We start from the raw sequence: 13,246 nt of genomic DNA, 5'->3' as shown, positions 1-13,246 counted from the left end.
GGGATGCCCGCTCTCACCACTGCTATTCAATATAGTACTGGAAGTTTAGCCAGAGTCATTAGGCAAGAAAAAGAAATGAAATGGATACAAATGGGAAGGAAGAAGTCAAGCTATCCCTCTTTGCAGATGATATGATTCCTTATTTAGGGGATCCAAAGAACTCTACTAAGAGACTATTGGAACTCATAGAAGAGTTTGGCAAAGTAGCAGGATATGAAATCAACACAAAAAATCAACAGCCTTTGTATACACAGGCAGTGCCACGGCTGAGGAAGAACTTCTAAGAACAATCCCATTCACAATAGCTAAAAAAAACAATAAAATACCTTGGAATAAACTTAACCAAGGATGTCAAAGATCTCTACGATGAGAATTACAAAACCTTAAAGAAAGAAATAGAAGATGATACCAAAACATGGAAAAATCTTCCATGCGCATGGATTGGAAGAATCAATATCATCAAAATGCCCATTCTCCCAAAAGCAAGTTATAGATTCAATGCGATACCAATCAAAACACCAAAGACATTCTTCTCATATCTGGAAAAAAATGATGCTGAAACCCATATGGAGACACAGGAGACCTCAAATAGCTAAAGCAATACTGCACAACAAAAACAAAGCCAAAGGCATCACAATGCCAGGTTTCAGGACATACTACAGGGCAGTTATAATCAAAACAGCATGGTCCTGGTACAGACAGATGGATAGGCCAATGGAACAGAATAGAAACACCAGAAATCAATCCAAACATCCACAACAAGTTTATGTTGTCTGATATTAAGATGGCTACGCCTGCTCTTTTTTCATTTCTGTTGGCATGGTATATCTTTCCAGCCTTTCACTTTCAGTCTGTATGATCTTTGTTGGAAAGATGTGTTTCTTGTAAGCAGCAAATAGATGCGTTTTGTTCCTTAAGCCAATCAGCCAATTGGTGTCTTTTAACTGGACAGTTCAGGCCATTAACATTCAATGTGACTATTGATAAGTGGTAACTTTGCCCTGCCATTTGCCAAAGATATTTTCTAATATATGCTTTGGATTCCCTGTGATCTTTTGCTGTGAGGTTTCCTTCCTTTACCTTCTTTCATATTGATGACCGTGTTTCTGTGTTTCTGTGTGTAACACATCTTTAAGCATCTTTTGCAGGGCTGGATGAGTGGCGACAAATTCTTTCAATTTCTGTTTGCTATGAAAGGTCTTTTTTTCACCTTCATTCACAAATGAGAGCTTTGCAGGATATAATATTCTGGGCTGGCAGTTTTTCTCTCTTAGTACCTGGGCTATATCTCGCCATTCCCTCCGAGCTTGTAGGGTTTCTGATGAGAGGTCAGCTGTGAGTCTAATTGGAGATCCTCTGAGAGAAATCTGACATTTCTCTCTTGCACATTTTAGGATCTTTTCTTTCTGTTTCACTGTGGTGAGTTTAATTACAACGTGTCATGGTGAGGATCTCTTTTGGTCATGTTTATTAGGGGTTCTATGAGCTTCCTGTACTAGGATGTCTCTGTCCTTCTCCAAACCTGGGAAATTTTCTGCTAGTATCTCACTAAAAAGGCCTTCTAATCCTTTCTCTCTCTCCATGCCTTCAGGAACTCCTAGAACCCGAATGTTGGCTTTTTTAATAGTATCCTGTAGATTCCCAATAATATTTTTTAGATTTCTAATTTCCTCTTCTTTTCTTTGGTTTGACTGTATACTTTCCTGTTCTCTGTCTTCTAAGTCCGATATTCTCTCTTCTGCTTCACCCATTCTGTTTTTAAGGCTCTCTAATGTTAGTTTGTCATTTGATCTATTGAATTCTTCATTTCATTATGATTTCTCGTCACTATCACAGTTTCATGTTCTACTAGTTGTTTTATTTCATTTTGATTCCTCCTTAATATTTCATTTTCACGAGAAAGATTTTCTATCTTGTCCATTAAGGATTTCTGTAGTTCAAGAATTTGTTTTTGAGAACTTCTTAATGTTCTTATCAATTTTTTGAGATCCATTTCTTGCATTTCCTCTATCTCATCATCTTCATAATCTTGAATTGTGGTGTCATTTTCATTTGGGGGAGTCATAGTGTCTTCCTTGTTCTTATTACCTCGGTTTTTGCATTTTTGTTTGGCATATTGGAGGTATTCTTTTGTTTCTTCACTGTGGTGTTTTTTCTTGTTATACTATGACTCTAGATTAAGTGGGCTGTCTGGTTTTGATGGAGCCTTAGAGGCTTGAGATGGGTGTGGCCAGAGAGCTCTGTTTGCTTCCTCAGGGTTAAGGGTGTGGCAAAGGTGACCCTCCCAGGTTAGGCGTGGTAAATCTCTCTCTTCCTCCCTCCCTCCCTCCCTCCCTCCCTCCCTCCCTCCCTCCCTCCCTCCCTTCTTTCTTTCTTTCTTTCTTTCTTTCTTTCTTTCTTTCTTTCTTTCTTTCTTTCTTTCTTTCTTTCTTTCTTTTGATTCAAAAGGGAAGTAATTCTGCACAGCTCAAGTTCCAGCCATCTGGGGGGTTAACCAGCAGATGGAAGACCCTTCTCTCTCTCTGCCTCTCCTTCTCTCTGTGTGTAACTCTGACTTTCAAATAAACAATAAATCTTTAAAAAAGAAAGAAAATTGGACTGTGTACATTATACATTGTAGCAACTCTGGACTCTTGATTCCATCTCCTCTATAGTTATTTCTGTTTTGTAAATTTTTACTTCTTTGTATTATGATTTGTCTGAATAAATTCTGTGTTACTTACACAGTATGTAGCCTATGATGTTACTGCTTAGTTGTTTGCTTTTTTTTTTTTTTTGGTTTGTTTTAATCATTAAGCCTAATTTCCTGAGAGTGTCCCTGGATCAGTGTCCCTCAGTGATCAGGAAAGATTGGCTGAAATTTTTGTTTAAATATCTTGATCTAGTAAGGCTAATGGATGTGTATTTGATTTGGAGAATACATACAACATTCAGGCTGTTCATAAATCCATCCTGGCTTCCTCTTTCTGCCAGACAGTTCTATTTCTCCTTCAAGTGATCACATTCAGCTACCTGCAATGGATGTTCAGGCCCTTTCTGTTCTCTCATGACCTTGTACATGCCTGCAGCCTTCCAGACCACTAGCAACATGCTGAAGCATAGCAAGGCTCATATAACTGTCTCCTTCTCCAAACACTCCAGTAAAATCTCTGACTGTTTTACTCTTCTATTATTTTCACTAAAAAGAATTACAGTCCCAGGCCAGGTGTGATACTGCACAAATCTGATTAATTGCCACCAGAGTTTAACTATTTTCTAAAATACCCTTGCGTTCTGGTTCTGATCAAGGTAGACCCTTATTGCAACAGAGTTGTTGATGTTCATGGCTTACCCCATCAAAGTAGTTCTAGAGTAGTCTCCCCTTGTCAGCTGTTCAGATTCCATGGTTTGTTATTCATGGTCAATCTTGGCCCAAAAACGTTTAGTGAAAAATTCCAGAAATGAACAGTTCAAAAGTTTTAATTGCGCACCAATCTGAATAGTACAACAATATCTCATAGCTCCTTGCCTGAGACATGAATCATCCCTTTGTCCAGTTTGTTCAGATTATGTGCACCACTCTCCCTCAGTCACTTAGTAGCCATCTGTTATCAGATCATCTGACATGGTTTGCAGTACTTGTGCTCAAGTAACCCCTACTTTGACTGAGTCTCCAAAATGCACAGATTGGTCACAGTATACTGCTATAATTATTCTATTTTATTATTAGTTATTGCTGTCAATATTTTACTTGCTTAATTTATAAATTAAACCTTAGAGGTATGTGTGAGTATGTGCAGAAAAAAACAGTAAATGTAGGATTCAGTACTATTCATGCTTGCAGGCATTTGCTGGGGACCTTGAAATGTATGTACTACCATACTCTACTAATGGAACTGGGGTGAATGAGGTGCAAGAAACCCCCAGCTAAAACAAGACTAAATATCACTTTTAATTACTGAAAGCACTTTTGTCTTGAATAATCTATCGTGAATTTTACTCACACCTTTGGTCAAGTTCCAGAGTCCTTAAATCTTTAATTTTTCCCAGTTTTATCATTGTTTTTAGGGGAGGATTTGCCATGTCCCTCCCTCTATTGTTTTGTAAGGCTCCAGTCCAGATTTTAGTGCACAACCAACACCATGGCCAGAAGTAGGGCACCTGGTGGAGAACTCAGTGACCCCAGACTTTCGTTCTGACAAGCATATCAACGAGAATAAACTGGGAGCCAAAAGGACCATACCAAGTCCGGCACCCAAGGCACTAATAATAAATGGTTTAGCCCTGGCAAGGAGCTTCTGTAGACAAGCTGTGTTCCATTTACCATTTTTGTGGAATCTAGACTAGCATATAAATACCCACAATCTTTCCTCATTTGAATGATGTGAAGTGGTGCTGCATAAAACTGCAGGGTATTCTCTGGAGAATACTATTGAATATGCCATGTTATTTTGAAGGCATTTTTTGTGATACAAAGAAAATCTTAAGTTTGAAATTCAAATTTTTCCAAATTATTTGCCAAAAGTCATTCTAAATTTTAAGAAAATTCCTAGTTCATTAATAATGCTTGATCTATCTTATAAAATTCAGATTTGATTATGCTATGGTTGGGATTTATATTGATAACTTTATTGTATATTATAGAATATTTTGTATCTTTAATAATCTAAATAATTTGAGTAGGTAATTGATTTATAGGAATTTAGGGCCAGGTATTAAGTCTACATTAGCCGTATCAAATGGCCAGAGAAATCTAAGGCTAAGTGGGCACCATGATTCTGATTTATTTAATCCTAAATCAATGCATTTAGGCTAAGCTCCAATTGTAGTGTTCTATGTAGGGGTAAAATATGATTTATAATATAATTATAATATTGTTATTTCTGAAAGCAATTCATAGCAAAAACAAAATAGTATGAATGGCTTTACTTTTGATAATCTGAATATTATATTTTCCCCCATATTTTAGGGGATGTGCTTATCTGGTTTAATAAATACAATATATTCCAACAAGTTTCCCCTTTGGTGCTCAGTTAGTTGTCGCCAATCAGGGAGAACATATGATATTTGTCCCTTTGGGACTGGCTTAATTCACTCAGCATGATGTTTTCCAAATTCCTCCATCTTGTTGCAAAGGACTGGGTTTCGTTGTTTTTGACTGCTGTATAGTATTCTATAGAGTACACGTCCCATAATTTCTTTATCCAGTCTACTGTTGATGGGCATTTGGGTTGGTTCCAGGTCTTAGCTATTGTGAATTGAGCTGCAATAAACATTAATGTGCAGACAGCTTGTTTGTTTGCCAATTTCATTTCCTTTGGGTAAATTCCAAGGAGTGGGATGGCTGGGTTGAATGGTAGGGTTATCTTCAGGTTTCTGAGGAATCTCCAGACTGACTTCCATAGTGGCTTAACCAATTTGCATTCCCACCAACAGTGGGTTAGTGTCCCTTTTTCCCCACATCCTCTCCAGCATCTATTGTTGGTAGATTTCTGAATGTGAGCCATTCTAACTGGGGTGACTATTTCAGGCATGGAAAGCCAAGACACTCTGGGGAAAAAAAAAACCTAAATGAAAGATCTCCACGGGTGAGATCCCAGTGGAAAGAATGGGTCATCAAAGAAGGAGGTACCTTTCTCTGAAGGGAGGAGAGAACTTCCACTTTGACCATGGCCTTGTCTAAATATGACCAGAGTCAGTGAACTCAGGGGGCTTCCATAGCCTTGGCAGCTCATGACAAGAGCCTAGGGTGATTACTGATGCCATAAACAAGAGTGTCAATTTGTTAAGTCAGCAACAGGAGTCACTGTGCACTTACTCCTCATGTAGGATCTTTGTCCTTAGTGTGCTGTACATTGAGATTTAATGCTATAACTAGTACTCAAACAGTATTTTTCACTTTATGTTTCTGTGTGGGAGCAAACTGTTGAAATCTTTACTTAATGTATGCTAAACTGATCTTCTGTATATAAAGAGAATTGAAAATGAATCTTGATGTGAATGGAAGTGGAGAGGGAGTGGGAAAGGGGAGGGTTGCGGGTGGGAGGGACGTTATGGGGGGGAAGCCATTGTAATCCATAAGCTGTACTTTGGAAATTTATATTCATTAAATAAAAGTTAAAAATAAATAAATAAATAAATACAATATATTCAGAAATATTGGTTTCTGTTAACACCTCATCCTGATTCAATCTTTCTGGTCATAGTAAAGACTGAAAATGCAATATGACAGCTTCCAGTTTCACCCCAGAGACACAAGGGGCTAAGACTCTCAAACTCACCCTTACAAGAAGAAAAAGCTGAGCAAGCAACAAAGTAATGATTTTCTTAACCCATCAGAGAAATTAGGTCAGAGGCCAAGACACTACACTGAAATCTACAGAGACACAGGTTTCTGGTTGGTGGGGGTGGGGAGGACCCAAGTATTTACTTACAAGGTACAGAAAATAACAGACCACAGGATGTAATTTCATGAAGTCCTTTGAAATGTGAATGCCATTTCTGTATGTCTCCAAACATCCAGTTTTTTCTGAGTTCTCATAGGCAGTATCCATTTTTTAAGATTTATTTATTTATTTCAAAGGCAGAGAGGGGGAGCGAGAGAGGAAAGTGGAGAGAGAGAGATTTTCCATCTGCTTGTCACACCCTCAAAGGCTGTGACAATTAGGGCAGGGCCAGGCTGAAGCCAGGAGAGCCTGGAATTCCATCTGGGTCTCCCATGTGGGTGACAGGGGCCTGAATACTTGGATTAAGTGCTTTCCCAAGCATACTAGCTGGTAGCTGGAATGGAAGTAGAGCACACGGGACTCAGATATGGGATGCCAGCATCACAAGCTGTGCTTGACGTACCAACAGCACCACAATACCACAATACCAGTCCAAGACAGCATTCTTGAAGTTCAACCTGTGAGCTCTCACTAAGATTCTTTAAAGTAAACATTTCTATTAATAATCTGTTTATGATGACTTACACATTGTCTAAGGTAATACAGAATTTCTATTATAACTTTTATTTCCTTCTGAGTCCTCACTACCAGAATCCTTGACATCCATATCCTACTGTCCACTGAAGACAATCTAGGCTTTTTCTATCATATTCCTCAAACTTCATTCACTCTCCATTCATTTCCCGAGTCCAAAGCCACGTTCACATTTTTAGGTATTTGTTACAGCAATATCCTACTTCCAGGTACTGAAATATGTCTTTGTTTTTCCCATTGCAACATTTTCATAAATGTAACTCCACATGTGGGGGAGGGGCAGGAAGGAAGAGGACTAATGCACACCATAACTCTTACTGGGACCCAAGGCAGAGTTCTTCCTACATGGTTATAACTAACCAAAACTGAATCTGTGATACACAGAAAGGAGGCAAAATGATGTAGTATTCCCTAGGAGGTGAGCAGTATCAAAAGGCTAAAGCCATTCAATAGGATCTCAAACTGGAACAGCAGAAAGAGTGGAGAAACTCTGTCAAGGATTATTCTGAGGATGGCAGATTATACTGTGTGTTTTCATTCCAAAGAAGGATTTAAGGCAGGTGGAAGAATGAATTAGTTCCTACTTTCTTCCTTCCCACTGCCCCCTCTAAAAGTCCCTTCACCCTCTCTCTCCCACTCTCTTTTACACACACACACATACACACTGTAAATGGCTGTATTTACAGAAATTTTACATCCCTCAGGTGAGTCTATTAGTTTCCAATAAACATACTTAGCATGTATTTTTGGATCTCATCACCCTAATGAAAGGACTACAGAATGCTTCACAGGCCAATTACTGCATGAAAGATAAATGCATGTATTTATTCCTTCTCTGTGGTGATGATTAAGAGAAAGCTCATCTTGCCATAGTCACACTGATGTTTAAAATATAAATGAACTAATTGCAATAAGAAAAACCCACAGCCTAACCTGAGGAAAATGCTATTCTAGGTAATGCTCTCTGTCCAATCCCATTAGCATGAAATCACTCTTCTGTTCCTTCAAATTTCAATAACAGGATGAGATCAAGCAGGTGCCAGACAGAAACCACTCAAAGGGGCTGATTATTCCTGTTGCATGTGCGAAGCCCAAACCCCCAATCTATATTCCATCCTAGGTTTTCCTTTTCCCTAAGGCTTTGTTTCTCTAATGCAGTTCCATTAGGCTGCATTTGATATTTATTTCTTCATAGCAGAAGAAATACATTCATGCAGAAAGATTATTTAGATAAATACACTTAGAAGCTCTCTACTGATAGAAAAATTTTAAGCACTGATAAGTAGCTATAGAAATACACTTCCGCAACATTACCTCTGTTGAGGCCTGGTGACAATTCCCAATGCACTTACTATCAAAAAGTCTTCCTTTTGCAACACTGCTGTCGTTTTTTTTATCTAGATTGATATACTGGGAATGAGCAATCTTGAAGACACCTGCTGTGTGTTACTTCCAGTTGACTGGTCTACCTGGCTTGGTTATTCAGACTGTGGGAGCATATGCCTAGAATGATCCATGAATATTCCATGCAGCAGAGTCTCAACATGTCCAGTGTCAGAAATGTAAACTTGGAATGGAAATAAAAACCACGCTCACACTTAACCTTGGTGTTCAATGTTTTAAGATACAGGATATGAGTCTGTATCAATAGCTGAACTGATGCCTTTGAGGTTCTTGAGGCTCCTCCAGGGCTGCTGCTCCTGTGGTGCCCCACTCAGGAAATCTGGCCTCAATGGGCTCAGGCTCCACAATGTGTGAGAAAAATGAGAGAAGAAGGTGTTAGGAAAAGCAACAGGCCGGCGTCGCGGCTCAACAGGCTAATCCTCCATCTTGCGGTGCCAGCACACCGGGTTCTAGTCCCAGTTGCGGCGCCGGATTCTGTCCCGGTTGCCCCCCTTCCAGGCCAGCTCTCTGCTATGGCCAGGGAGTGCAGTGGAGGATTGTGGGGAGCAACTGGGAGCAACTCGGACTAGACTAAGTTACTGGAATTAAGACTTATTCTAGGCATCTGCTCTCCCACAATATGGCGCTGAGAAGGGAGAAACAGCTTCTACACAGCTGCCTCCAGTTCAACCAATAAACTGTAGGACCTGCTCCTGATTGGAGGAGAGCAGCGTACTTGGCGTGTGGGTAGCAGAGTTGGGATTGGTGGAAGAGGACTATAAAGGAGGAGAGAGACAACATGCACCAGGAACATCTAAAGGGAACATCTATCCGAATAACACCTGTGCAGCCCCCGAGAGAGCCGGCCGGCGGTGTGCCGCTCCCCTGCGGAAGTGGGGAAAGTGGCCAGGGGGAACCGCCCTTCCACGGAGGTGGAAGGGACAGTAGCCAACCCGGGAAGAACCAGCAGCAAACCCGGGGAGGGCCGAGCAGACGAAAGAACAGCGCAGGGTCCTGTGTCGTTCCTCCACGAAGACGGGGAGCGACAAGGATGGCCAACTGCTTGGGCCCTGCACCCCATGGGAGACCAGGAGAAGCACCTGGCTCCTGCCTTCGGATCAGCGTGGTGCGCCGGCTGCAGCGTACCGGCTGCAGCGGCCACTGGAGGGTGAACCAATGGCAAAAGGAAGACCTTTCTCTCTGTCTCTCTCTCACTATCCACTCTGCCTGCCCAAAAAAAAAAAAAAAAAAAAAAAAAAAAGGAAAAGCAACAAAAGTAAGTAATTAAAAGTAATTAATCAATGTGTGATACTGTGTAGAAAAATACTTCCCAAGTGTTGGTGACCATGGTTTAGACACAGAAGTGATATCAGAAGGTCTTGTGTTCTTCTCACCCAAACAATAACAACAACCAAAGAAACATAATGAATAATGGACTTCACAATCAACTCATTCAGTGAGGAGAGCACAGAGGGGAAGAGGGATCAAGCTGTAGATATAACTGGTAAATACTACATTTTTATCTTTCATTTTATTGGTATATTATAAAATATTTTATAAATAAAACATAAACTACTTTTGAATACTTCTAAGTGTCTATATACATATTTTATGTTTACAAACAAAAATATTTATATATATAAAATAGTGCATATTTAGATTCACCCTTTATTTAAAAATAAGATAGTTAACAAACTAATTATATTCTACTATTCTAATAGCAATAAAAAGTAATAGTTGAGGGTAGCACTTACAGAGATTTCCACTTTGTTTACAAAAGTGATCTGCACAGCTCACCCTGCCGGTTCCCCATCCTTGGCAGGGAGAAGTCCACATGTGACACAGCCTGGCATCCTCAGATCTCCACACTGGATCCCTCTTTCACCTTCCCATCAACACCACATTCATTTCTCAATACCTTCTTTATTCCCAGCTTATCCAGCAGTTTTCATGGTTTTTGGTCATTTCCTCCCTGTATGATGTGATTTCAAACTGTCACACACACTCTCTCTCTCTCTCTCTCTCTCTCTCTCTTTCTCTTTCTCTCTTTCTCGGTCCTGCTTGGGATTTCCAGGCAAACTGCCCTTTCAACAGGCTTCCCCTTAGCTGCTCAGGATACCACCAAATGTCCTGCAAACATTGAATTTCACTGAGCACAGTGCATTTTGATATGTAGTCACCACCACCAGAAACCTAGCCCAGTGCCTGGTATACAAAAGTGCCTTGTAGATATTTTTGTTGCTCAGCCTATGCAACCAGGGGACCCACTTGTAGGACAAGGCAAACCTGTTCTATTTTAGGATCAGAATTCATAAATCCTGCTATGGGGTACCTTTGCTACTGCTCTTCTGGCTTCTTCCCATTGAGACCCGAGGTATTTTCTAGTCCTTTCTTCAAGCTGACACCTGAGGTGGCTACTGGGGAGGCAGATCCATCCTGAAAACTCTGTAACTTCTGTGGGCTCAACTGTCTCATCCCAAATGGGAAGTGTAATGTCAGCCCTAGAAGTAGCCTGTGAACTTGGCCTCCCTAGAGCCTGCCCAGGACAGACCTCCACTACAGAGGTGGCACAGATAACCATGTAATTAATCTAATATAAGAAACAGGTACCTCTTACACAATTCTGTTTTTTCGAAAATCTCCATTTGAATATCCCTTTTTTTTAAAAAAATATTTATTAATTTATTTGAAGGTCAGAGTTATAACAGAGAAAGGGAGAGACAGAGAGACAGGTCTTCCATCCTTTGGTTCACTCCCCAGATGGCTGCAATGGCCAGGGCTGGACCAGGCTGAAGCCAGGAGCTAGGAGTTCTTCCAGGTCTCCCACGAGGGTTCAGGAGCCCAAACACATGGGCCATCCTCTGCTACTTTTCCAAGACCATTATCAGGGAGCTGGATCAGAAGTGGAGCAGTCAGGACATGGAGCAGCACCCATATAGAATGCCAGCATTGCAGGCAGCCATGCTAGGTCACAATGCAGGCCCCTTGAATAGCCCTTTGGGCTTACGTCCTACCTTCTTCATTTCTATTCTGTGTCAGAAATCAGTGCATGGGTGTATTAGTGTTACACTGTATGCACTAGTGGCAAACAGTCATTCAGTATCTTTTACTGAAACTTCCTCAGAGAAGAGCAAGCCACACAGGCATGTAAACACTTGTCTTGGGTCTGCGAAGGAAATTACCAATTCTCACTGAGATTTTCTGTTAACACATTACCTCCCAGTCTATTTCTCTTTTCACCCATCTCAAGCTTCTAATTTTCCATTTGCTTCACTGTGGCTTACACGTTGACAGCAACCCGCCATTGGAACAGGCAAGCAATATGTAATATAATTTACACTTGTTTTGTGAGTCTTGGGGCTAGCTCAGAATGTTCACACAGTTGCAATCAAACTACAATTTTTCTTTACAGAATCACTGCACTATCTGCAAGTCATTCTTACCATGATCCACTTGTTACAAAAAGAGTCTTGATTTCCTCTGTAGTGGGATGGCCCTGGTGCTGCTAAGATGCTGACATCAGGACTTACTGGGTAGGACACTGTCTTTACTACACGATCAGTATTTTATAGATTACAGGTGTATACTCATTGGTCTTATTAAGAGCAGCTAGTATTATCCTCATTTTGAAAATATGGAAGTTGGTACTCAGATTGGGTCAGAAGAGCTAAGTGACGCCCAGCATCAAATGTATGCTCATTGTAAACCCAATGGTGTTCTAGAACTTAGATGCATTGTTGAAATACTCAAATATATGAGTAAGTGGTTGTGATTGTATATATCAACATATTGTTTAATAGATAATACATTACTGAAATATATGAGTTAATTTATATTAACATGTACCTGACTATTCCATTGATAACAAAACCAACCACCAACAAAAAAAAGTGTGTGAGGGTCTCCTAGACTCCATGGGCTGCTGCAGTTCAGACACATGTGAATGTGCTCCTCGGCCATGTCATGGATTTAGCGTGTCTCATGACATCCTCAAGCTCCTGGGCGGGAGTGAGTGGGAGATACCAAGTTCTTGTCTGCAGGACAAGGATGGATGGAAACACGCTGATGCATAGAGTGCGTAGTACAGTCTAGGGCAGTGACTCCTGAGCTACAGTGCAGGGTCCCAAGATGACGTCCCCTTTAATTCTTCCCTTAAACTTGGAAACTTTTATTCTAGTGATGATTATATTCTTTTGATTTTGAGGTTATTCTGAAAAGTGTTACATGAATATGTTGGGCTGAATTGTGCCCTCCTACATTCTTGCTGAAGTCCTAATCCCCAGAACCTCAGTATGTGCCTTTAAAGAGTTAGCTTAGTTAAATGAGGCCATTATGATAGACTCTAATCCACAATGACTGGTATCTTTATAAGATGAGGTCAGACCTTTCTGTCTTCTCTCTTTCTCTCTCTAATTCTATCTCTCAAATAGATAAAATCTTTTTAAAAAATAAATAAAGAAGAGGAGGAGTTTAGGACACAGACATGCACACAGGAAAGACCATGTAAGCCAAGGAGAGGCCTCAGAGGAAACCAACACTGCCAACACATTGATCTCAGACTTTCAGCCCCTAGGACTGTGAGAAAATAAATCCCTGTTTTTTAAGCCCCATGGTCACTGATGCTTTGTTATGGCAGACCTAGCAGAGGGACCTCAATCATAGCCAATTTTATGTTACTGTAAATTCATCACATAGAGATTAGATTTAATTTATAGTATACTGCTTAGTGATTATTTGATTATGACAATATTAATCCAAAATATAAAAATATAAGTAACATTTTTATCACTTATATAGCTGAATAACTATACCAGGGCACTTGGATTATATCCATACAGCTAAAATAGCAGCTCAAAGCACAACAATTCAGCGTAACACTCTCCTGGACATAAGAACACACACGA

The sequence above is a fragment of the Oryctolagus cuniculus genome, chromosome 12 (assembly GCF_051225735.1).
Source record: "Oryctolagus cuniculus isolate XC-2025 breed Fujian yellow rabbit chromosome 12, ASM5122573v1, whole genome shotgun sequence".
NCBI classification, from domain to species: domain Eukaryota; kingdom Metazoa; phylum Chordata; class Mammalia; order Lagomorpha; family Leporidae; genus Oryctolagus; species Oryctolagus cuniculus.
Note: the sequence above shows the minus strand (reverse complement) of the source record.